Below are 23,367 nucleotides of genomic sequence, written 5' to 3'. Positions count from 1 at the left end.
GAAAACAGCGTTATCAATTGCATGCATAAATTTATGCGCAAACTTTAAACATCTTATTTCTGAGAAATATATATAGAAAGCATGGCTTCGTTGCAAATTAAGAATAACATTTGCAGTAAAATTAAGAATAAAATTTCTTTTGCTTCCTTTGATTAGGAGAGCATCAACAGTACATAAATGCTCTGTCTTTATGAACTCATCTAGAGATTCTGCGTTCCTTCAGCATTCAGTACGTTATCAAATCATATCCAAAGTACTAAGAATTTGTGCCCCAGAGGGCATGAACCCAAATTTAAAGTCATCATCATTCTGGATATTTTCTGCTCAGTTGAAGTTTTTTATGATACAGGCTGAATGTCTTTTCAGGACAATGCTAAAAATAAGCTAATGCAGTAGGGACTAAATTTATTGGACATGTACACTCACCTTTAGTTGATGTTCTCCCTAGGTCAGTTCTCCTGTGTCTTGGCAAGGGATCATGACAGCTTATATCTTCCTATGAGAAACCTGCACAGACAGTGGTAATTAGAACTGCCACTCAGTCCTCCCTGACAACAGCTACTGCAGTGACTCTGGGCCTCGGAACTAGCTACTGCCTCTGGAAAATCCTGTTTCCCAGTGTCTTCTCCTGCACAGGCACATACCTAATTGCACGTAAACATTTTGTAATTTATTAAATGACACAAAAACATTGGTACCTTCAAGCTGAAAATACAGCAGTTGATAAATACCAAAAAACTACAATTCCGAAGTGTCACCTAAAATGTAGCTCTCCAACTGCCTTCTTTGACTGGTTGCTGAACTAAGGATACTTCCTCAGTAATGCAAAATCTGAAAAAGATCTCAGTCTCTTTTTTAAGGTGCCTAATTCTTAGCCAAAGTTATGGGTGTTGAGGCTTGCAAGTCAATCCAGTTTTGGAAAAAAAATACTCCATTCCAGTTTGAAAATATCAGTGCATTTTCTCTGTAGTATTTTACCTCAATCAGCACGAGCAGAAGAAGGCTCAACTACCTATTAGTGTATTTTTACCCATAACTGATTTATTGCCAAACTGTTAATGACTGCCACTGACAAAGAAAAGAAAATGAAAGAAAAGTAATGCAGTAGAAAAATGAACACGAAGCATTTCTAGTTCCTGCTGCATTTGCAAACGACTAAGGATAAGGATGAGGATGTTGGAAATATTTGCAAATGAAAATGAAGCTGAAATATTTCCTTGTACTAGGATATCTACAGAATGGAATTTGGATTCTGCTTTGCTGCAGTTTGTAGGTATCATTCCAGATACAGCTTCCTTGTCTGTGAAATGGGGATAACAATACAGCTGTAGTTTCCATGCATAGTGCCCAGTTATTTAGACCTCATCATGTTAAATAGCATCCTTTTTTCCTGCAGTAAAGAAAAAAGAGCCAGAGCAAGGCAGTCAGGAATTTTTGAGATCCAAGGTTGAAAAGGCAGTGAAATCTAATCTCCAGACCATGGAAATCAGTGGAAATTGACTTCAAAACACTGTTGATCTCAGTGGGATCAAGGTTTAGAACAAACTTACCGCACGAAGACGAGTCTCTTTTCCAGAGCAATGCTTGACTTCTTGATAGAAGCAGCCTGTCAGACAGCACCAGACTGTACCTTTGGGGCAAACCTACACTGAAGGGTTGTATATAGTAGTAGGGTGTCCAGGATCATCTCAGGAGATAAGTTCCCCCTCTGCTCTCCCCACAGCTTGTTAAGACAACAAGGAGGATGTTCTGGCTTACCTGTGGTTAAGCAGAAAATACCTGGCAGCAGACCAGGTGTGCAGAGACTCTAGGAGAAAGGAAGCCAGGCTGTGTGGGAAGGGGCAGGCACAGGGACCTGCTTCTACTTCCTACCCCTTCCCACTCCAACAGCATCAAGCAGGTTGGCTATGGGAATTTCAGATGTGTTGTGCAGAATCACATCCATAGCACTGAGTATGCCAGAGCTGGAAGGCATTGCAACCATTGCAACGCTGAGTTCATGTTCCCAGAAACAATCCAGCCCAAGAGCACAGCACAGTGTATTAAGCATCTTGATAAAGTTTTATGCAACCGCTCTTCGAAAACCAACCCAGAAATGGCAGTGCTGTATTTTTAGACAGATAATTATAAGGGTACTCCCATATATGTGCTTCAAAATGAATCCAGTAGTGTAATCATGCAATGGGACAGAAATTACTGAGTGAATAGTACCATATCCTTTTTAGATTTCTATTATAGCATGGTGGCAGTGTAATTGTGCTGTATTTGGGTAACGCTTCAGCTCAGTGCACAGGGGAGTAAGTGGAGAGCTCTATCCCTGTTCACAGACACTTCTCATTGAAGCATCTGCCTGCCACAGACACAATACACCCTTCATTTCTATCATTGTTAAACTATCTGTTCCCTGCATTCAAAAGTTCCACTAAATTCAACACCAAGCCCACAGATTTCTAATACATTGACTGCATCCAGTTTTCAGAGGATGCAAACCCCAGTGTATTGGTAGTGCCAAACTGATCCAAGATAGCCCATAACCCTCTTCTTAGGCATGGTGGGGGAGAACAATGTTAAGATGTAAGTAGCAAAGTACGCACTATTAATCTGCGGAAAATTGCACTTTAGAAATGCTATAGAACATATTATTGCAATCCCAGGCAACACAGGCGAAAAATTAAATCTAAAGGAAATCACAACATCTTAAGCACTGAAGTACAGTTATGGCAGCCAAGTAGGTAGAATTCTGCCCTTTTAGACAGCACGCAGCATCGTTACACTTAAGAGCTCATGGTGTTCATAGTATTCCAATTTTGAAACAAATAAGCTTTTGCTTATTCCTCTCCCACACCACTCTTCACTAGTGTGTAATAAACCTCTATACTAGTTTTCCATGTACTAGTAGAACAGGTACCTCTGAGAAAAATATTCTGAAGTAAAGGTGGTTGCAATTTTATTTAATATTTTTTAAATGTAACTGTTTAGCTATTAGCAGGGGCTGATTAATGGAAAAATCTGTTTTAGGGAAATTTGTGAACTGTTCCTTTTCAGAGCTGTTCTTGTTTGCCACTCCTTCCAGTGGCCACTCTGTCCCATCTCTAGCCTTTCCTGCTCCCCGTTGATGTGGTAAAGGAACTGGAGTAAGTGTGTACCCAACAGGTACTAGTAGTCAATCCCTAATTACGTTTGACCCCATTTCAGTTCAGGTTTGATTCTAGAAATCTTACAAAGTTTGAGAAGTACATCTTTTCCACTGGTGTGGTCATGAATATCAGCATCTCTCCTAGCAGAAGGTCAGAACCATTCTGAAGGTCTACAATGGCACAAAGGATGATTCATCTGGTATCCTGGGAATGTTCTTAGTTCACATAGCATAGAAAGACAGCTAGAAAATTATTTTTTGCTGAACCTGACTAAAAATATGTTTGCAACATCATTAATGGATTCAATTTCCTGTAACTGGAAGGCAATTTGATAAGTCATCCTTTGCCATAGTGCCACTAATTGCAATGGATTCTGAAAAAAAATCCAAAATTTTTTTTTTTAGAAAAGCCACAAATCCTGAAGGTACACTGCTGGCAAGCCCTCGAGTATTTATATTACAAGCCAAGCAATTTAAGTAATCCCCAAGTTCATTACGTTCAGCTAGATGCTCAGGAGAGGTCCTCTCTTCCATTGGTTTCCAATAATACACCAATACAGTCTGTCTTATTTTTCACAACTGATAGGTTTTGTATGGCTAGGACTAAATTACAGTAGCAGGATTTTAACAACTGCAGAAAAGACTATAAAACTTTCTGCCCCCTATTAACTCCTGTGTGACTATTAGGTTTATAGGCAATGTTAACATTGCAGCATAGGAACAAAAACATTGTAAACGGTCTCCAAAACGCTGGGAAGCAATTTTCCCCAGCAGAGGCAGGGGGCCCTTCCAGTCCCAGTAAGGTATGGAAAGGGTCATGTGGCACACATGTAAAACTAGATTAAACTCTCTGTTGCTCAGTAATTAAACCTAACTGTAAACCTGAGCAAGTGCTAATTTTAAAACTGAGCTCCCTGTTCAGAGCTCCAAAATCACAATTGAAAGTTCATGGAAAATGAAAACTGCCTCCTTAAAAGAAATCAGCTTGCATCTCCCCAGAACGGAGCCCCTGGGCAAGTGGTTCAAAATACGATTTTTATAAACAAATCTGACATAGCAAACTTAATGCAAAACCCTATGCATATAACATCACTTATGTGTGCAACTCGTTTAAATTATAGCTGTAGAGAGAAGGAAATAAAACTGGCATATTAACCTTTGGCACAACAGTGCTCACATGCTAGCGATGTTCAGCAGCAGATGATATTATTGTTACTCCCACTAGTATTGTCATAGTGCAGGGTCTGTCAAAATTCATGTTCAAAACCTCTACAGTCAGAGTTTATTATTCAGCCACGAGCATCCGTTCCAGACCTACCTTGGCATGTACAGTCTTAAGAGCAAAATCTTTTTTACTGCAACTTTCCTTTCTGCATCACCACTGTATTTAGAGTTGCTGAATGCAAAAATAAAATAAAACAGAAATTAATTAAATATAGCATTTCCTCATCACCATCCTATTTAAACATACTGAACGCAAAAATAAAATAAACTAGAAAATAATAAAATATAGCATTCCACAGCTTATTGCCATAAGCTCTTTGGACAACTTGCTTCCTAAATGCTCGTTTTAAAGAATGGTCTGCTAATTCTTCCTCGAGATAGGGGACCCTTCCAGCCATTCAAAAGCACACGCTAAATGGATAAGCAAGATAGACTTAAAAAACAACTTACAAATGAAATTTAAAACATTCTCAGATATTTTTTTTGTGAATGCTCCACATTATTTAATACATTCCTATATAACAAAAGCATCACATAAAATGAGCCTTCCTTGTTAAATAATGACTTACCCTGAGTAGCTCTGACAATGTCACTCAGGCCTTGAGGTACATTCTTGGCCTGTCTATATGCTCTGAAACATTTTGGTCAAAAGTTTCAGACACAGGACTTCAACAAGAGCTTCGGGTGTCCTTTGATTTAGTTTCTTTCTGTATCTTGAAAATAAAAAATGGTCATTACATATCAAGGCTATAAGGCTAACCTGTGGGAAAGGCTGATTTCACTGGGAGAACAGTTAGCCCTCAGAGTGATGGTAAATGGAGACACAGCCCAGCACAGGTCCAAGTGAGAACATTTCTTGGGTTCTTGTTTCAGAGAGCAACTCATAAAAGCAAAAGCATTAAGGCAAAAATTTCAGAGCTAAACAAGTCTATAGAGTTGACATTAAGTGAACCAATCCTGAGAGACAGTAAGTATCACAGCAAGATGAGTTTTGGAGTCCCATTGCACTTCCCTTGCCCACACAATGAAAGTGAAATAAGTGCAGATGTGCTGCTGTGCTGGAGGATACAATGGTTGGACTAATCATCTGGTTATTGGCAAAATCATTAGATCTGAGAAAAGTTACTATACCAAAATATCACAGGGTCATAACAAGACACATTTATCTTACATATATTTAAATGACATATAGATAGATTGGTTTGAGCAATCCTCAGTTTCTCTACTTTGTGGAAAACACAAAAGCTAGTAGAAAGCTCCTGAAAGCCACCTCTATTTCCCCAACTCCCTTCTACCAGCAACCCCTTGGGCCAAGGTATGAATATGCAATATACTTAGTATTGTGGGATTAAGAATGTGATGATGTCTTTTCTGTCCTTGCTTCCTCTGATAAAACTGCGACAAATCAGGACTGCAGAAGCTGCTATGCAAGCTGTACATAGCACAGGGCCAAAGATCAACCCGTGTGAAGCAGAAGGAAAAAAAGACAGACATTGAGTACCAAAAATAAGCTGCGAAGAAACTTAATCCTCAAAGGTCAGATGTACATCTGAAAGGCCCAGGCCATGCCTTTGTATCAGAATGTTACAACATTAGCCTTAATGACTTAATAGTTTTGCCCTTGACTTGTGTCAACAGGAACCTATCTTATTACACGGTAAATTAGTTGCTTCCAGCCTACTCCAAACTCCTAGGTGATGAGAAGACAGAGGCACTTCTAGCAAAATTAGAAATGTAACCTAGTACCTAAACAGTGTTGCTTAGTAGTATTTAACTAGCACTTTAATTTTTGTACATGTGTTTGAGTAAAGGAAGGCTGGACACAGCGTGGGGAAGAAGCTACCACGTTTGGCATTCAGGAGCCAAAATTAAAAGGAAGGCATCTCCTTTGCACACTGTTGTGCGGTGTCATCAAAGGTCATCATCTGCAGCAGATATCAAGGGATAATGAGCAGGGTCAGGCGTAATGATGGTAGGCTCTAGGTAACAGAGGACGCTTTCTTATGTTCCTCCCCCTCTTGGAGAAGTTTGCATCCTTTACAGACTTTCTTCACATCCACGCAGAAACAGTTTCCAAGCCTGGCACAGCACAAAGCCACCAGGTGGCCAAGGTGCACTAGCACCTAACTACTCAGAGCCTCTCCTTACACAGAACAAGGACAACCAGTAGTTTCCAAAAGAGTTACTGTAACCAGGCAATTGTCTCATTCTATTTAAATTGATAAATTCTGTATTTACTGATCTATCTGGAAGGCTTTGTTTCACATCTGTCTTAAAAATCTGTCTTTTGTCAGCTAGAGAAAGGGTTACTTTTCACAGTAAATACACATGAAGGAAGAGACATGCTGATACAGTTATGCAAGTCTTCTTTAAGGAGTTTTACAGGCAAGTAAGATGGAGTTCCAGACACTAGAATTTGAAATCATTTAAAGCTGACATAAGTTGATCCTAGGCACAGTTTATAATAATGTTTTTACTTTTCAGCTCTAACAATTACAAATTGTTTGTATTAGCTCCACAAGTATCCCTATTCAGCAGCATTGTCGAAGTCCATTCATCCCAGCCTCATAACAGCACACCAATCCTTTGCTTTGCCAGCCTCCATCCATAACCTTCATCCAACTGTTACCAACCATGCAGGGATGGGCAGGAGATCTACAGCCTGCAAAAAAACCCCCTTCATTTGCAATTTGTGGTAGCTGTAGTTTCCCATGTTTCAATGTGGTTTTCAGACCATCTCAGCTTGACAGGAAGAAGCCTGGCACCCTCTAAGCATGTTGCACTTGTGACCTTTGAAGATGTTCAAAAGAAAAGGAAAAAAAACAAAACCAAAAGGTTTTAACCATTTTGCATGAAGTTGCATGAAAAGTCTTGGGGCCTAACTTGACTGGAACTCTTTTAAGTACTTCTCTACTACAGCAGCGGTGCATCATATGAAAGGCTTTGTATGGCATCTATCCACAGTTATAAATAAAAAACATATTTATCTTTGGTCATGCATATAATTTAAAAGTCGGACAGAAGAAACCTTTCTTCTCATTTTTAAATCTGTACCAAGCCCAAGATAAATTCTTATAAATTATTTATTTTAAAAGGAGGAAAAGAAAAAAAGAATAACAAAATAGCTTGTCTATTTGGAAATCTGGAAAACAGATTATTTCTTTGGATGGAACACACTGTGTGTTTGTGTCATCATGACTTTAAACAGTTCCATGGTTCCCCATGGAAATACTTAATTGAAGCTAATAAGTTGTGGAGTTACCAGTGGTTTGCCATGATAGGTTTCATATGGTATCTCCAAGATGTTTTACCTCCTTTAAAACTTGCCAACCTAGGACTGTGTTAACTGGAGATCTGAGCAGCAACCACCACAGATACTAAACCTGAGTGAAACCCTACTCACAGAGGGCACAGGAGTTTGGGCAAACGCCTTATAACTACATCCTCTATGCAACAAAAACACTTAAACTTCTGATTTGTACCACGTGTGACAACCTCCCATAGAAACCCTCAAATGAAAGACTTTTTTGCCTCTTTAACACTTGCAGCAAGGGGCACAAGCCCTTTCTTCTGGCATCGCGGAATTAGAAAAGAAACTATTGTCAGCAGACTACAGGTCCCAACAAAAATCTTCCTTCAATTGCCATGCTTCATAAGGTAATCCTACAATCTCACCCCACCACAGAGGACCTACCCACCCTACAATTAAAACAAATTGTGCCCTTCTTATATCTCAGTTTAGAAAAGTAAATCCCTGCTGTATTTGAGATGGCTATATAGTGTCCATAGACAGTAGTACATTTTTAACCTTAAGGACGTAGCTAGATAACCTAATGGAGAGCCAGTAAAGCTTTCTGTATGTACAGAAACAGGTTATTTGGCATCTGCAAAGTGCAGGTGCTTTATAAGCATCTGTATATACCCATTTCTGAGAATATCTCAAAATAAATTTGGCTTGAGCCAATGTATCTGTGTCACTACACATGATTAAACCATTCTGAAGTTTGTGGAGGAGGAAAGGGTTTTCCTATAAAGATAACAGCAAAATTTATAAAGGACTTTGGGTAGAGGTAATCTGCATAACTTTGGCACGCATTTCATACCTACAATTTAGGAAATTAATTAAACTGTCTTCCTAAAAATGGCCAAAATTAAGCAGCTTATAATTATTTTCCTTCAGGAAGAGAAATCTGTACTTTTTTGGCACAACCACCTTTTTCCTTCAGCAATTTTTTTTCCTCCAAAACTTATTCCCTGCATCCGCAAACGCATCCACTGCATACGTTTCTTTTTGACGTTAATATTCCTTTCGAATACACCATCCCCACTGATAAAGTCAAGTACACGTCTACGGGCTGTAGGGTCAAGTTCAGTGTATCACCTATTAGTGATTATGTCAGTCAGCAGCAAGCACAGTGCATTCATTAACCCATAAGCAGCCTTGGTACTAACTTACACTGACCAATATTAAGTATTAGAGAAACTGCATGCAAATACCATGATACAGGAAATACAAGGATACAATAAATGCCATGGGATAACACTGCATTTGGAAATAGCTGAAGTCCACTTAAAGAGTGGATCACAAGATGAAACAACTACTTTGCAGCTGTTTATGGACAGGGACAGCCTGGGGAACCAACACTCAGGATTAATACAACCTCCTTTAGGCAGTGAACAAGGCGAATAGGAGCCTCATGTTCATTTTCTAGCCAGCAAATTGCAAAAGTCACCTCTTGAAGGCAATTCCCATCTCAGACATCCACACTCTGTGACACCTCTGACTCCCGACTATACAGGGAAGCGAGGGCATCTGGGCTTCTAAGTCAGGTGTCCTGTGCAGTTAACAAGAAGAGAATCCAGGCTGAACTTTCTGGCATATTTCTGTTACCAGTTTCCCTGTAAGACAGTCTGTAACTTTTTATGTGTTCCTTAAAACGCAAAAGTGCATAAGATTTACAAGGTTAGCAATGTACACTGCTGTAAGCAGCACGCAAACTCAGATGCAGCAGGATTCTTTACCAGGGCAAGTTCTCATCCATCTGAGCATATGGATGAACTGAGGAGAGGAGAAGCAAGCCTGATTGTAATTACATTAAGCACTTTGGCAATAAGGAAAAGTTTGTACTTGTACACAGATGGCTTTATGTTACAATGCTATAAATGTGCCAAGTTTCATGGCTTCACCACATGATGCAGGGAAGGGGCTTGATCCAAAGTCTGTACAAACCTGCTGAAAAGCTCTCACTCTTTTCAATGCATTTGTATCAGGTTTATGGTAAGTTCACTGGACACACCTGGAAAAGGGAACAGCCTTTTGTACAAAAATGCAACTTTTTTAGAGCATTTTTAGCCTGGTTCACCTTTTTTAGCCCAAGTCTTCATGCTTTGATGACTCTGTTTTCCTTTAAAGATGAAACAATAAAGTCCAGTTCGGGTTGATTAAAATTACTTTGACTGCCCACTGTAGCTCTCATCTAAGCTGGAAACTTAAACTTTGCACACCTCATGGAAACTACCTGGGGGAAAAAAAAATACATTCTTATTCTATGAGGCCTCCTGAGTCCTACTGATGTTTTAAATTCAAGTCCTCTTTTCTGTGACCCTCCCACCCCTACTACTTCATGAAGGTACAAGATTTTTAAACTTACTTTAAAAGTCCTTAATTTAGAAAAATAAACAAAAATTCTATCAACCCATTCCCCAGTGTCTCACCATAACGTATTTTAGGGTAATAAATCTTCACCCTGACAGCTCTCTGATGATGCATTACATTAATACATCATAATGACAATACTTGTGATATATGATGGATATATTTTCTGAAAGGCATATCACCTATACATTCCATCTTGCCAGCACAGCAGAAGACTGCTTGAGAAAAGGGGGAGAAGGGGAGGTAAAGGATGTTCTTTACCCAGAAGACAAAATCTCACAAGAGAATGTGGAATTAAGTTTATTGCCCTTGTTAAAATACCAAATAGAATAAGAAATACAATGCCTTCTGCACACAAACGACTTCTATCAGCAAGATGACCTGTTTGTTCCTCAAATACTGACTTTCAAGCTGGAAAAGGGAAATGCTTTAATATATTTGTATCAGTCTTGCTAATACAGGAGAAAGGGGCTCTAGGAAATAATCACGATGACTTTGATCGGGTTGAAGGATTGTGATAATGAGAGGAGCAATATTTAAAAGGGTAACTAAGGAAGTCTGCAAACAGAAATAGCTAGCAGCCTCAGAGAATAAGCTGGTGAGAGTTGTGTACACTCCAAAGAGTCATCCATGGCTGACACAAACCAAAATCTTTTCAGTGCCCAACCACGGACAAGGCGATGACAGGGCTTTTCAGTAGGAAATAAAGTTAATTTTTGACATGGATATCTGGCCATCCACAACACCACTGCACATAAGAACTAGATCATAGGCTGGTGTTTGCTGTGCTAGGCTCTGCACAAACAGAACAAAGACAATCCTGGCCTCAACCAATTTAAACTTGATTTCCAAGGTTTAGAATGCAAAATCAGCCCCTGGCTTAGATGAGCCTGTTGCCTGGACAAAAGGTAGTAGTAACTTTGCTCCAAAGGCTCATCTTGCACATGTGACTGTGTGGGCTGAAAATATGAGATTTGACGGACACCTTTGACAGTAGCTGGTCTAAAGTGGCCTCCTGATGCACTTGGTTTGCACACAGGTAACTCTGACAACAACCTCAGTGCCCCTGTTCTTGGCATAAAGATCGCAAGGGCAGTCAGAGCCTACCTTGAGCTTACCTACAGCCTTCTTTTTTTGAAAAAACAGTCTTTCCAGCCACTACCAGGGCACTGAATTCCTAGGATTCCGCTTAGGTGCAGAGACAAAAAGGTGGAACAACAGCCTTCTGGCTTTTTAGGGGTTCTGATAGCTATCTGATGTTTTAGTGAAAAACTTGACTTTTGCAAAACACTTACAGTGGACTCTCTTCAACATAGAATTGCTGTCAGCTACCCACACTCCACAAGTATCTGAAGCCCATTTAGACCATGCTATTAAGATTCCTGAGGTCTTATGCTGTGTTTGATTGGCAGAACTGTCTGAGAATAGATATCTTCAGTGACCTCTCTTCTCTTACAGACTTACCCACAGGTACCCACTATGCCACTGAAATGGAGTCTGCTGATAAATGTTCTGCTCTGGCAAATACTTGCATCTCTGCACAGGACTAATGCGAAGAAAAGCACATGAAGCACTTTCTGTTTCTGTTTGGTCTTGCTGATGCTGCACTGGAGGGGCAGATCTGATGCCTGTTTTCTGAAACAACTCAGAGGCTTGAGCTATTCCTTTGTTAGCTGAAGAATTAGTAAACAAAATCCCTGTGAGACATTTAATGGGAGAAAAAGATGTTGTCATTAAGACTCACAGAGAAGGACTGAAATATTACAGTAAGAGTGACATCCAAAGAAATATGTATCTCAGCATATAGTTCAGTGTGCAATCATCCCAGCTCGCAAGCAAAATGGGTTTGAATATGGTGGCACTAATATTAGCTCCAGTGTAAAGTGTAAAGAGAGGCCTTGGACGTTGCTGTTTTGACTCTGCTAAACACCTGAGGGAAGAGCCCCAAATTCCTGACAGGGACTTGCAGGTGTCTCTTTGTCTCAGACATGCTGAAGATGGAAACATCAAGAGTGCAAGCAAAATGACACGAGTGTCACTGTTACTCTGTTGGGCACATGAAAACAAGCGACAATGTCCAATACAAGGCAGTGCAATAACCGCATTCTGTGAGTGTGAATGGAGTGTTTCTGAAAGGTGCTTATTGACCTCTGAATCTTCAATCTGCAGAAGAGATCTAAGCTATAATGAATATAGGAAGCCACTACATGATAGCCATAATGCCCCACTAGCAAGCCTATCTTCTGAGGGTCGATTACAGGCAAAAAGAAAAAGGTTCAAAGAATGGAAATCAGCTGATACAATCAACCCTACTAAATCCACTGTCACTTTTCTATGGCCACTTGCAAAAGCCTATTGTAATGTTACTTTGCATTGCAAGCATTTGTCCTTTAGTTGTTGAAGGAAAACAACCAGCGCATTTTGTAGATGAGCCATCAGTTTCTGGATACTGCTGCTCCGAGTCAAGCAAACTGCATTACCAGGTCTCATCAATGCTAGATTTCTTGGGGATGCCAGATGTCCTCTCACAGAAAAAAATAATAAATCAGTGTCCTCCAAAGCACCAAGGAAAATGCTAACTAACTTGCAATGGGGCCAAGTATATTCTTGGGAGTTATAAACCCCCACTTCTTACTGACTTTACATGAGGGACAGCACACCACTTTTTGTCAGCAATGCTAAAATGCTATTTCTGTCCTAGCCCAGCCTACCCTGCTGTCTTAACCTGGGGTGAGCTGGGGAAGTAATACTGCAAAAGCTTTTCAAAGGTTCTTCATGTAAACAAAGCAGAGGTCTCTGTATATTTTTCTCTGTTGTCTTCTCTTCTTAGCACCAACTTTTGCTCTTTACATCAAACATAGCTCTGGATAAGATGTTGTAATTGTAGTTGTTATTAGAGTCTAAAGTGTTCTTCCTGTCTTCACTTGTTCCTGGCATTGAATATCCACAGCAGAGTTCTGTTTATTCTTTCATGCTTTTTTGTCTGATGTTATTGTTGTGAAAATTGAAGAAGAGTTACAATTGCATTGCCTTTCATGCAGGAATACAGTGACTTTCAGGTTCGCTTTTAAACCCAGTGATATGGGTTTAAGAGAAAGTATTAAAAAACCTGAAACAGGGCATCTTTATAGCAAAGCCTAGATGACTCAAATGATTCTCTTAGAATGTTCTTTACTGTTTTTCCTCATATGTTAAGTGAGAAGCACATATAGGAAGTCCTGTTAATCATCATACAATCCACAGATCCACATTACTGTAAAAAAATTGTTCAGCTAAAGTTTACATAAAACAAAAGTGAAATTACCCCAAAGGAATCTCTGTGTTTCAAGACAATTTTCTTGCTGAGTTTCAAATATTAAAACTCTCCCAGTTGTTAAATAAAGAGTGATGAGAAAATGCACACAATTTTAATTTCCACTGGGATTACGCTTGGTGTGAGACAATCATGTTGTTAGATATTTTTCTAAAGACTAAAATAATGTTATAGCATCTGTGAAGGATGTTATGAAGAACAAGGCACTGAAATAAAAACATTTTTATCCCAGATTGGCTACCTGTTACGTTTTTTGCTGAAATTGTTTGAATTAGAATTTATGCAAAGCTTTATTATCTAAGACGCTTAAGCTCAACTCAGTTTAACTGATGTATCTATTAGCTTATTTATCTTGTAGTTAGGGAAGCCTTGATACATCAACTAATGAGAATCCATGCAAGTCCATTGGATATTTATAAAAAAAATGACATAATGTTCACTTCTTTACCCCCACCAGCAGTGCCAAAGCAACTGCATACTTTAAAATCAAAGCTGATGTTCATGTTGTTCCCTGCAAAGCCATCAGTTAGTGGAATGGCCAGGTTATTTGCAACACCTGTGTACCCACCTTTGTCCTCTGAGGCTGGTGGGATTTCAGGTGCTCTTAAAAGATGTTTGTAGGGGGACCAAAAAATGGAGGATGACAAAAGGGACTTTAAAAAACAAATTACACTCTTAAATATAAATAGTTCATAATCCCTAGCTCATAATCAGGCACTGAGAAACAGATATACCAGGTATGAATTATCACATTGCAATTGTAAGGAGGAATTTGCTTGGGAGATGATTCTGGTTCTGGCTGGAAATGAATTTAAAGGGACTTACTAAACCGCTCCATTGTCAGAAAACTAAAAATGTCAACAGTGACTATGAAAGCATACTGCTAGAAAAGCAAACATTCCCTTGTCTGATTTTGTTTATTATTTTGTTTGTCAGATCTGTAACTTTTCCTAAGATGCTTCAACTTGGAGGAAGGAAATAATACTAATGAAAATACTTATTACCCAAAGAATGTGTCAGTTTTGTAATTGAGGGTAGATAAGACAATATTGACAAAGTTGACAATAAATATTGACAATAATGTATGCTTTAGTTCCTGCACTACTTTAAATGTGGCAAAGTAAAAAGACATGAGACCTGCCTCCATCAAACTCATTTCCCTGCTGTCACAAGGTTCCATCTTGAACAACTTTCAGGAACCTAAAAAGCACTTTTATCCTTTTTTATTAGTAGTATCATTCAGTAATATACTTAGGACAAGGATGGGATAGGAGAAATATTAATCTTCATCTCACTCCATTTTCAGACAGTTTTCACAAAGGAAACTGCTCTCTAAGAAATGCGTTATCCAGCCAAAGTTTAGGTGAACCCAAATTTTTCCAAATCTCATTATATTTGATTGTCCTGATTCAGGAGTTTTCCAACGGAGATGTTCTAGAGGAATCTCCTAGGCTAGAGGGCAGTTTGCTTTGTGTTGTTTCCTGTTAAATTGCAAACTTGTTCATGGAATGGGTAAAACCTAGGCAAGCAAATAACTTTTGTGGATCTTGGACTAACGCTTGTCTGAATTAAGGAATGGGTAGTTGTAGGAATTTTACAATGTATTTCTTGACAGGCAGCTGCATAGCTGGAAAAAACTGTGAGAGTGACAGGCGGTTTATGTATCCTGGACATGTGGAGAAAAACAAAGGGAAATAGGAAAGAAGGGGAAAAAAATTAAGGAGCAAAATCAGCATTTACTATAGTGGAACTATACTGCTCATTCATTTATTTTGGATTTGATTTAGAAAGAAAAATAATACATACATTTTTTCAGATTTATTGTATTTGGAGGTAGCATATTTAAGCAGAAGAGACAGAGTGGGTGATATGGGTGAGAATCTAATGATAATATTAATTAAGGGGAATTTCAAGGCCATCCAAGAGTGAAGGAGACAAACTGTCTGCCACACACACTATTGACAAAGTGGCGCCTCTTCCATTTCTGGACATTTCCAAAGCAAAACTGGGACAAAACAGTACAAGAAAAGACAAAACAATGCCAAAATCAGGATCTAGGCAACAGGTCCAGCAAAAGCTGCCCCAAAGCCAAGTCAACAATGGCAGCAAATCCAAAAGCAGCAATATAGGCCCTAGGAGGCACTGCACCTTCTTCCTCTCTTCTGGCCTCTAATCAGAACCATCTGCAGGGTGGTAGTCCACTTCAAGGCTGACATGAGAGATCCTTACAATTACATTCACGCCTGCCCAGCAGTGAGTAGATTTCTCCAAATCAGTCCTACAGGACTTGTGTCCATGAGGTAGAGAGCACATAAAGACATTCCTAACCTCGGTAGCCTCCATCTGGATTTCTACAGGGCTGGCCCATGGTGTGGTAGTCGTCCTATGCTCCATCTCTAAGGTTTCTCCAAAGCCAATGCCAGCCCTTGACAGCTTTTGTAAATGACATGAGAGTTCATCAAGGGATGCCAGAAGGCCCGTTCCAGATCCAATAGCAGAGCTCAGACCTGGACAGGGACATTACCACATGCCAGGGAACCCATTTTTCCACCAGGGAAGATGCTATGGCCTGGGCTACAGCTTGCTAAATGGGTAGCAAAGGGGGTAAACATCTGGCTCATTTCTCCTAAATGGCCAGAAAGAGGTTTTAAAACCTGCAGGGTCAGAAAGTCTCTCTCTCCACTGTGCTGAAATTGGGAATATGACTCAGGAGAAGTCAGGTCCATTCCCCTCTACTCCATAGACTGTTTGTGTAAATTATGGGCATATTTAAACCAAGGTCTCAAACACACAGAATGGGAGATTAATACTTCCTACTTCTGTCCTGCCTAATGAGATTGTAAGATCTCTCATTAATTGTTTATCCCAGTCATAGCACAGCTGAGACCAGACCTCCTTTGGGGCACCTCTACTTTATGATGCAATTAATGCACATAACCCTATGCCATTTGTAGTTCTTGAACCCTAACATGTAATGTGTGCTGGGACGACAGCTTTTTGTGATCAGCAGTGCCTCATTGGCAGCAGGCGTCCTTTCACTTTGCATCTTTTGCACCTACCTGTTCTTCTGTATTATAACCCCTGTTAAGTTCCTGAGTGCTGGAGCTGATCAAAAGCAAGAGCATCCTTTTACAGGAGGCCAGAGTAAAGCAGAGATGCACTAGGTAACTGCTCACAGACATCCAACCGGCTAACTCTCCCTTATTTTAGTTACAGAGGAAGGTTAAGTGGAAAGAATGGTAAAACTCCCATTGACCTCAACTGGGCCAGCACTTCTTGCTCTAATGTAGGTGACATTGTCAGTGTAAGGAGGGGTTTGCTCAGTCTTTCTGTCCTACCTCGCCTTTTCCAGAGCCATTTCTGTTTCTCTGAAATTTGAAGAGATTTGAACCACAACTGCTTCATCATTAGATAAAGTGCTGCTTTGTGCCAGAAAGATTTCATTCTATGTATTTGTTTATTTAATCTGTGTACCTGCGTTAAACTAACATCATCTTTGCATTTAATAGGCATTAGCAGGGCATGCAAAATCAAAGCTATGTTCTGCTGAAACTGCAAGATGAAACACAAGAGCACTCCTAACTTCAGGGAGTTTTGTACAGAGAAAATAGGAAGTGAAACAACTTTTAAAAATGTACACTTTTGTAATGCATTAAAGCCTTCATTGCTTTTGCCAAAACTTCACTTTTAAGAAGAACCAGCTGTGGATTTGATTTCTATGTTTCTCAGCCATAAGTCAATAGAGGATTCAATTTTAAAGCACAAGACCTATAGCATACAGCGTGAATCATCTCTTGTCTGCATATAGGATAGCACAGATAGATAACGTGCTTAGTGAAAGCTTTATCACCAAGGAAACACGTTCACAAGCATTGAATCTAGCACCTTAACATTTACAACTCACTTAAAAAAAAACACCAGCTGTAAATAAGTCCATACTCATACCTAGAAATACATGGTATCTATCACTCATGCCTATTTTAAGAATTACTCATCACCTAAGAGTGGCAATGGGCAAAGCCAATTTGCAAAAGTTCAGAGCTTCTGGAGATTTGGACTCTGATCTACCAGAAGTTAATTGTTTCAGAGAGATAATAATTTTTTGGTAATTATGTCCAACCAATCCATAAGTAACCCCTCACAGAACAGGTTTTATCTAGTGCCACTTGCTATTTCCTAAAGGTCATGGAATCTCTTTTTCTCACCCCTAACGGCTCACCTTTCCTGGGTGCACTATGGGGAAGCATAATTTCAGCAGAGTGGAAATTCAGTCAGCAAATGAGGCATCGACATAAATATTCATGGGGGAAAAAAACTTTTGAAAAAATGTTGAGAAAAGAGAGTAGGTAAATCACGGCATCCTCAGGAGACCACTAAGATATGCACTGACAATTTACATGGATTTGCTTAAAATTTTGTCCGTAATTCAAGAAGTATTATCATACTTACCGACTTGTCACCTTCTTGACAGTATTTGGGCACCTCTTGAGCATGGGACACTTGATCGAGGACAGAACGATTGCCGAGATGGCACATGGCACCCATTTGTCGTATCTTTGATTTACAGTCTGGGAATTACCAAAGGAATTATTCTGGATTACTCAGGGAAATGCTTATGTCCCAGTCAATATACAACAGTTGTTCACTTTTTATGATGTCAGCTTGACTTCCTATCTACAGCTCCTTCCCTGCTTTGCAAACCAAGGACCTGATGTGAGGACAAGTCATGGGAGAAGCACATGAACTCAGAGGGACCATCTGCATGTACAAGGTTAAGTTTCTGCATAAACGCTAGAAGACACACTGGGCATTACCTCAGGGTAGAGTCCCAGTGGAGTTCAGCACAACTTAATATTGTAATGATTCAGTTTCAAGATGAGAAATTGCACAAAAAATTTTGAAAAGGCTTGATTAGGACTTGTTCTGCTTGTGGCTGTGGTCACTGATGACACTTTTATTGACCTTGGTAGGAAGAGAGGGGAGCTGATTCTATGTGCCTTTAGAAAGCCAGCTCTGAAAACACACAATATACTAGAAATATTCGACTCCTTGCAGTTAATCCTACAAAGATATGCGTTCACAGAGACCTTTGTTTAACTGAGAATCCTCTGAACTCCTCTCTGGATTTGAATCACCAGCAGTTATAAAATCCAGTGCCCACAAGAATAAGATATAGAATACCACACTCCAGCACCCAAATTTGACTGTTCAGTGCAGAATAAGATATAAAGGATTACTTTAAAGGCACTGACCACAAAGTAAAAGAACACTGACTGGTGCGTATTGACGCAGTCTTGAACTTTCACACCACGTCTCAGTAAATATTACTGCACTATAATTGAGTTCATCAGGTTCCATGAGCATGCTCATACTTTCTCCTCCATTTCTGGATGATTTCCAATGGTGTTATGCAAAGGACACTACTGTCTACTGGAAGGCTGTCTGTGCTAAACCGAAGCACATTCTTTTTAATTGTTTATTTCACCCTTGTTTGTAGCTTTTCAGCTCTCAGATCCTCCCTAATGAGGACAGTGACCAGAGGGCTAGAACATACATACCTTCTATAACGACAAAAAGAGGGGCAATGTTAAGGTTTCCCCCTTTTTTCTCCTTTTTTTTTCTTTTCTAAAGAAAACCTTTTATTCAAAACTGATGCCATAAAAGAAGGTGATGTCATAATTTAGGATATTAAACTGGTTACTAAAATGTCATTACACAAGTGATGTTTTAATTGATGATGTTAAACCGGTTAGCAGGAAAGTGTCAAGTGTCACTTCCATGACATAAACTGCCAGTTATGATTATATAATATCAATTACTCTTTGGAAAACTGCATTAGATCAGTCAGTTCTGAGCCAATGTAGTCGGGGCAGGTTCATATTTTTTTAAACGCTGTTCATCCAGTTCTCATTATTAGGAGTAAAATATACTTCGGACGCAGCTTAGACTTCTATAACTTTCCCCTTGAAACATAATACCTACCTTTCCCATTTGTCCTTTCAGCTGCCATCAGATCAACAGCGAGCTAAAAAGAAAGCAGTGAGAAATTTTATAGCCTTAACTGAGCTTGCCTTGTTCTGCAATCTTACAGAAACCAAACTTTTGAATTGAAAGTAGACAAAAATAACAAAACGTAATTTTAATAGTAGGTTAAATATAGAGCATTAGGATTTGCTGACAGGATGTTGGTTACTATGAGCCCTGCTTTGACGCTGGATCTTCTAAAGCTTTAGTGTCCAGCTGCTCTCCAAATTCCTCTAAATCTTATTCAGGCACAGAACCAAAAGAACATATTAATATCTGAAATGCATGCAGCCAGATCTTAAAAAATTAATCCCTTCTAGGGATAGTTACAAGTAAAAGCAGCAAGTTTAGTTCGTGTATACTCTCTGGGTCCAATATGAGTATAGGAGAGAAATAGGAGGAGGCTGATTCACCGCTGATGCTGATCTGATCTAGCAAGTTTATAACATTTCCCTATGTCAAAGCATTTTTTTCCTTGCTGTCAGTGACACATCTCTGGCTAACTGGCAAAGCTAATCAGAGATGCCTTGATAACAAGTTAGATGCAACATAACAGGATGAGATTTTGATAGGAATTTCCCAGCTGAAATCTTATCTATTTTATAGGGGAACAGGTATAGTCACATTAGCAAAGGAGAAAGCAACAGGCAGGACTATCTCTTGGTCAAGACTGTCAGGTTTGTCTGCGTTTAAATAAAAGGATTGCTCCCACAGATCAGTGCTGGTTCCTATGGCAAGAACAGTAGAAAATTATAACAGAAGGATAAATGCTGTACGTCCTTGCAACACTGACTCTGAGAAACAGTGAGGACTCCAAAGCCAAAAAGTTGGCTGCTAAGTAAGCCACGCTATTACCTTCCTGAACAACTTTGTGCTCAGACCAGCGTTGCTTTATAATGAAAGCTGGATGTGGAGATGACTAAACAGGCCACACTTCTCTTCACTCTGTTATCCATACTAACTTTGATCAGATCAGAAGCTGCACTTCATAGGAGAGGTCTCGGAGGTTTGATCAAAGGAACTGTGGAGGGACCCAGGGAGGAGCTGCAAAGAGGCAAGGGAGGAGTGTTCTAAGATATACTCAGAAACACACACGTGATTTTCATTAAGCTTAATGGAGATGGTGGAAATTAATCTGCAGGGCAAAGCTTTGAAAACTTACCTCATGATTTCATCTATGCAAAAATAATCTGTTGTCTCCTTTTATGTCTCTTGTTCTCTACATGGTTTTGTAAGTAATGGTTTTCCGTATTATCCCACTTTCCCCATCTTTCTGAAAAGCTTAATGATGATTACTGACCTGAGTTCTGAAAAAAAAAAAGAAAAGGAGGGAAAAGGAAAAAAGGTCCATTATTTACATGTACCAGGTGTTTTATTACAACAAACGTCTAGGTAGCATTCTACCTGTCAGATTTTGGGGACATATAAATTCCATTAGATATCAGTTCTTTAATGGAGATGACCAAATAACGCCAGAATTTTGACTGTTCATCCCCTTAACCTGCTATCATGAATTCTCTATCCCAGAGACATTCTCACTGGAGCCAGTAGCTATTTTTTTCATTTTCCTAATTGGCTATAATTTTTGAAAATATACTTTCAAGCCAGAGAAAGCTTGGTACTACAGACAAGCAATGCATCACATCAGTCTAATTTACATAAAAAGTCAGATAAAATCTAAGCATTAAAAGTGTGCACACTTGTTGACATGACAGAAGGTTGAAATCCTATCCTGCATGACAGATGCCTCTTACAAGAAAGGTGAGGACAAAAATTCTTTCAAATCCTTAGTAGGTTGAACCTGCCCATCCATGTAGTTGTTGCATCATGGAAACACATCCATAACACATGGTAGTACCGATCAATCTGCAACAAGGCTCCAGCTTAAAAAGCGGAATTTCTTCTAACATTCCCCTGTAACTGAAAGGCGGCATCCAGACACTGGCGGGTTTTTAAAAAAGTTATATCATAATTTATAATTGGTTGTTAATTAATGTCAGATCACAGTGGAATTCCTATGGAATTACAGAGTGGAGCCTCTTTAATTACCAGTTTATAATTATAAAACTCATTGGAATGAAAAATACAGGAACTGTAATAAATGATGATGATCTTGGAAGACTTCTTTGACTAATAAAATCTTCATGTATGCATCTTAAGGAATTTTAGAACAGTAGTCTTCGTTTGGGGCAGAAAACATTTTCCATGACGCAGGATTCCCCTTCTTGCATTATACAAAATCAAAGAGAAAAAATCTTAAATGTTATTTCACAACTACAGCAAATAGATCTTGTGAAATGAAAAATACATCTTGGGTCTCTTAGGACCACATCTTGCAATCTGTACACGGTAGATAACTAAGGTAAGACCTTTTTGACTCTTGCTCTGCAGTTCTGTCATCCTCTGCTGATTTGCCTGCAAAAAGCCACGGAACTAGCTCTGGCTCCGAAGGATCCTCTATGCATTCATATAGCAGAAGCCTGCAGCTTACTGTTCAAGTTGTCATGATCTGTGTTATACTTGCATACAGTCAAGAATGAGATGATTAGTACTGTGCATGTTCACTGTTAATTAAATGTACCGACAGCAGTTTGTCCTATGTTCTGCTGCACACATTTGTACCTCCCTAAACACCCGTGGGTGGAGAATTACAACTATAACAGCTTTACACCAGCACCCTACAGACCAAATGCTGATGCAGTATGTATGTTACGAATCTATTCAATCATCTTTTCCTCTTTTCAGTTTAACTTTGGGTTGGCTGAAATGAAACACAAGTTGGGGTGCCTGCCATGTGGAAGCAGCCCCATAAGAAGAGTTCCCAGTGCAGGAACTCAACTCCGCAACACATACAAGAGGCAGGAGGAGGAGGAGGCAGCTGCTTCCCTGCCCCATCAGTGCCATCACAGCATGGGACCCCAGCACAGACCTGCACACGCACATCCCCTACTCTCAGCCAAAGTAATTCACACGGAGCCCTTAGACCTTCTCTCCAGAGTTTGGTTGGGACAAAGAGGAAGATGCTGATTTGAATACAATAATTGTTTTCATAATTGGCTTTACTTTGTTGGTAAGCAGCACGTCTTGAGCCTCATGAACTGCTTTGTATGTCCCAACAAGCCCAGTCACTTTCTCTCATTCTCCGGACTGCTAGTTACTGCTTTTAGCCATCCTCCTAAGACTTGTTTTTCCCTCTCAAGGACATAAGTAATTCATATGTTGAGCCCCTCCTCCCCTGCTTCTCACAACTTCGTTTTTCTCTGCTACTTGCATTTTCCCCCAGTCCTCTCATAGTTCTGTTTCTCTGTGCTTTTGAGGCTGCAGCCCTGCACTTCTCCCCATGTCCTATGTACAGCTGTGCGAATCTGTAAAACTTGTTGCAGTTCTGATGGGTTTCATTTTGTGAGCCAAGAAACCCGGGCTTACAACATAATTGATACTAACAAATTGAGAGAGGAACTATGGCCCCTACCTAAAATAAAAGACAATCACGGTGAATTAAAGGTCATGGTATAAAGAACTGTACAGAGGAACACTGGAAAATAAGAACAAATGTAATACAGGCTACAGTGGAGTTAAACCAGAGACGAATTTGGCTAAATAAAACATAAGAAACCTATTTCCTGTACTAATTACTCTGATTCTTAGAGAAGTGTAATGTTGGCATCAGCCTTCATACTAAATAGCACCACAAAACCCCAACACTTAACAGTGTTTTAGCCTACACATTAGGCAGGCATTTACCAATTCTTAGTTTGGCTGGCTGTTTTTTATTGGCTAACAAATTTTCATTGCAGGTTTTATCAGGTGGAGAGATGGTCCTATTCAAGGGCTTTGAGAAATAACCACACAATATTATTTGATTATCTGTTTGGTATTCATTCCAGTGTCCCTTTAGTAAACGCACACCAGCAGTGTCAATAGGTCAACATCCCCGCACAGACAGTGCTTCCCATGGAGTACATACGGTCCAGTCACTAATGCAGGCAAAAGGACAGCTCATTTCTTCTCATT

The 23,367-nt window shown here is 39.6% G+C and overlaps 1 long non-coding RNA gene across 1 annotated transcript in view; it reads right to left on the bottom strand.

Annotated features, from left to right (window-relative positions):
* LOC135312523 (uncharacterized) overlaps positions 1-23,367 on the bottom strand; it is a 260,498-nt gene that overhangs the window by 73,110 nt on the left and 164,021 nt on the right. Inside the window, exons 3-9 of the long non-coding RNA XR_010372091.1 lie at positions 20,516-20,660; positions 20,316-20,397; positions 19,312-19,354; positions 17,779-17,897; positions 4,930-5,073; positions 4,455-4,532; positions 427-1,807 (exon numbers count right to left, since the gene is read on the bottom strand). This is a non-coding gene — a long non-coding RNA (uncharacterized LOC135312523). The remainder of the gene's footprint in view (positions 1-426; positions 1,808-4,454; positions 4,533-4,929; positions 5,074-17,778; positions 17,898-19,311; positions 19,355-20,315; positions 20,398-20,515; positions 20,661-23,367) is intronic.

The sequence above is a fragment of the Phalacrocorax carbo genome, chromosome 3 (assembly GCF_963921805.1).
Source record: "Phalacrocorax carbo chromosome 3, bPhaCar2.1, whole genome shotgun sequence".
Taxonomy (NCBI): domain Eukaryota; kingdom Metazoa; phylum Chordata; class Aves; order Suliformes; family Phalacrocoracidae; genus Phalacrocorax; species Phalacrocorax carbo.
The sequence above is the reverse complement of the archived record's forward strand: the minus strand, read 5'-3'. Positions and strand labels throughout refer to the sequence as shown.